The following is a 4,064-nucleotide window of genomic DNA, read 5'->3' as shown; positions in this document are numbered from 1 at the left end:
TCACAGTATGGTACGGCAGCTGCACTGAGGCAGACAGGGTCAGGCTTCAGAGGGTAGTCAAGACAGCACAAAGAATCGTTGGCTGCACTCTCCCCTCCCTGATGGACATCTACACCTCCCGCTGCATCAGCAGAGCCAGGAACATCATCAAGGACAGCTCACACCCTGGCTTTGACCTGTTTGACCTGCTGCCCTCTGGCAGGCGCTACAGGTGCATCAAAGCCAGAACAAACAGACTCAAGAACAGTTTCTTCGCCAGAGCAATCACCACCCTGAACTCACACACTCACCCACTGTAACTGTGCAATATTATATTATTCATACTGAACAATATCTGACATTCCTATATTGTGTAATATCCAGTATTCATTCACTAGTGCAATATTCATTCACCAAGTGCAATATTCATCATCTTCATTATTATATGTATACACATATTTACTTTTCTTACAATGTACAGATGCACCAATGCATGTATATATTTTTATACATTCTATTTTTTTGTATATTTTACACATTGTTTATTTTTGTATATCTCTTGATTATATTGATCATACTAGATTATAATATTTTTATTTTAGAGAGTTTGATTTTCTGTTACATGGCACTGAACAGGAGTGGCCCTCCAATCTCATTGTACATCCTGTATAATGACAATAAAGGCATTCTATTCTATTCTATTCTATATATATATATACACACACACACACACGCACGGCGTGACTATGAGAGGAATAGTGGAACTAAAGTGACTTCCCTAAATTTTCCTAATAACTAATACTTTGATGTTTTGTCCACTTTTTACTGATGGCTCTTATCTCTTACTATACAAAGTGTTTGGGCCTAACAAAACAACAACAACAACAAGCTTTATTTATCAAGTACTTTAAAAAAAGCCACAGCAAATTCAAATAAATAAAAATATTAAGAGAAGAAAACAAACAATTAAAAATAAAGAAAGAAAGTAAGAATGTAAAACATTAAAATAGATAAGATCAATGTCTCATGCTGGGTTGAAGGCCAGAGAGTATAAATAAGTTTTAAAATTAGTTTTAAAAATAGATAGTGAAGGCAATTGTCTAACGTGCAAAGGCAATTCATTCCACAACTTAGGGGCAATAATGGAAAAAGCTTGGTCCCCTCTGAACTTCCACTTAGATCTCTGTATACGTAAGAGCATCTGATCAGATGACCTGAGATCTCAGACAGGAGTGTAGGGACAGAGCAGTTCAGAAAGGTAAGGTGGAGCAAGGCCATTTAAGGATTTAAAAACAAATATAAGGACCTTAAAATGGATTCTAAAGTGCACAGGCAGCCAGTGGAGTGAAGCCAGGACAGGTGTAATATGCTGTCTTTTACGTGTTCCAGTCAGGAGACGTGCAGCGGCATTTTGAACCACGTAGATTTGGCTATCATCAACATAGCAGTGAAAGGCGACTCCATGTTTTCTAAGAATGGATCCCAGGGGAAGCAGATAAAGTGAAAAAAGCGAGGGCCCCAAAATTGAGCCCTGTGGAACCCACATAAAAGGGGGGCAGAGGAGGAATCAGAGCCAGCAAAGCTAACTGAGGTAGTTCTGTCTGCTAGATAAGATTTAAACCATTCCAGAGCAGTGCCGCGAATACCCACAAGATACTGTAAATGGGATATTAAAATATCATGGTCAACTGTATCAAAAGCCGCACTTAAATCAAGCAGAACAAGACCTACATAGTCACCAGAATCAGATGCCAGGAGAATATTGTTAAAGACCCTTAACAGTGCTGATTCTGTACTATGGAGGGCTTTAAATCCAGATTGGAAAACCTCCAGAAAAGACTTCAACTGAGTGTAAACAATCTTCTCTAAAATTTTAGAAATAAAAGGCAGCTTAGAGATGGGCTTAAAGTTAGCAAGCACCGATTGATCAAGGCCAGATTTCTTAATTAAAGGTTGCACGACAGAATGTCTAAAGTTTACAGGGACCACACCGGAAGACAAACTGCTATTAATGATGGTAAGGACTGCTTGTCCTATACTAGGAAAAACTTCTTTAAGAAATCGAGGAGGAGCAATGTCACAGGGAGAACCTGAGGGCTTAATATGATGAACCACATCCTCTAAGAACGCCAGAGTCACAGGCTCAAACTGGTTAAAAACAGCAGAACATGGGACAGAGGCAGAAGGGTCAGAGACAGGGGCTGGAATGAGGGCCCTTATAGTGGCAACCTTATCAATAAAAAAGTGTAGAAACTTATTGCACATATCAGAAGAGGTTTCAAAACAGGCAGACTTATTACTGGACTATAGTTTACATTCTTTTATCTTTTAATTATTCTCTGCACTGTATATTTTGTAATTTTGTAATATTGTGTTATAGTTATAGTTCTAATATCTCTGTATATTTGTAATATGCTGTAATATTGGAGTTAGAAAGCTAAACAGAGCTGGACTTTATTATCTTAGATAACAACTGGCTGCTTTATCTGCTGATCGAAGAGACCCTGGATGACAAATTATAGCCAGTAAAACCTTTTTATTCTGCTATTTAATATGTTTGCAGTTTCAGCATGTTGTTTTGACATGAATGTTTAGTCTGTGCTTCACATGGGAAATACAGTGTATTATGGGGAAAAGGGGTCTGAAATATTTTGAGATTGGACGTCAGATTTTGTACTGTTTTTCATTTCTAGTTATTTAAAAAACAAAAAACAAAAAACCCAGCAAATCCATGTGCTCATCCACTGACACAGTTTGTAAAGCTGAATGAATGAATGAAGTTTATTGCCATGTGGGTGAACAAGTTCACACATTGGAAATTGCAGTTACAGAACACCATCCAAGCGCTCACTCCGCCATTCCCAGCTGTGACAAGAGATGCATTAAAAGGGGAACAGGAGCTAATGAGGCCCTCTTCCTCTTTTTGCTACATTACTGTGAACAAAGGGAATCATATACAAACCAAAGTTATTACAGTTAACAAAAACTAACATAAAAACTAAACCTAGGTGTGAAAAAAAAAACATTTTAGTCAGTGTAAAAGATTAAAAACTAAACTAACTGAAACAAACAAAAAAAAAACAGGAAATGTGTGTTGCTGTTTTTTTATGACCTGCCTATTTTTTTTTTTTTATCTCTACATGTTTGTGAGTTTACAGCCTTCAAATAGTGCTGTATTTGCTCTGTAATATCAGGGCATTTGGGGGTGACTACATACATAAACACGAGTGGTCTGCATGAAATTAAAGTAAACCGTCTGTGTAACCTTACTTAACAGCTTCCTGTTGTTTTTGTCCATTTTATAAAGAATATAAAGATATAAATCAGTACATGTAAAAATATTTGTATTAGTCTTGGTGACTGACCTTTGGTGGAAAGCCACAACTTGGAGGCTTGTTTCCACCAATGAAAAAAAGTAAAAATAAAATGAAAATCAAAATGAATAAATGCCAGGCAGAGCTAAGTCTATCTTTCAAGCTACATATCTGAAAATGTCAACTTACTGTAATAAAATTAGTATCTTGAAATTCTGAATTACTTTTCAGTGTGTCAAATTTTTGACTTAATGACTCAAAATTTTGAAATGTTAACGCCAATTTTTTTCCCCTCCATAAGACAAACTTTGTTTATTTGTTTTTTATTTTATTGTCTAAAAATTTCGGTTCATTATCTAAAATTTCAAGTTTGACATAATAGTAACTTTGACTTACTAAGTATCTTGAAAGTTTGTGTTACTTCTAAGTAGGTTGAAATTTTCAGATAATAACCCAAAATTTTGACTTACAGACAGCAATAAATTCATTAATTAATTAATAGCGGCAGAAACAAGCTTCCATAACAATCTAATTGGTGAGCACCAACATTTTTTTATGTGCAAGGACAATCCTAAATACCTTTTATTAACATGTCAAAAACCCTCCGCATTATAAAAAAGTGACTAAAACGATTAAAAACTGAAGTAAAACTAAACGTTTGCAAACTATTAAAAAAAATGAAAACAAATACTTAAAGCGAAATTACAAGAAATTTTAAATCCTGTTTGAATTTTAAAGGGGGCGTTCTTTTAATCCAACCTGGCAACCACG

The sequence above is a fragment of the Archocentrus centrarchus genome, chromosome 7 (assembly GCF_007364275.1).
Source record: "Archocentrus centrarchus isolate MPI-CPG fArcCen1 chromosome 7, fArcCen1, whole genome shotgun sequence".
Classification (NCBI taxonomy): domain Eukaryota; kingdom Metazoa; phylum Chordata; class Actinopteri; order Cichliformes; family Cichlidae; genus Archocentrus; species Archocentrus centrarchus.
The sequence above is the reverse complement of the archived record's forward strand: the minus strand, read 5'-3'. Positions refer to the sequence as shown.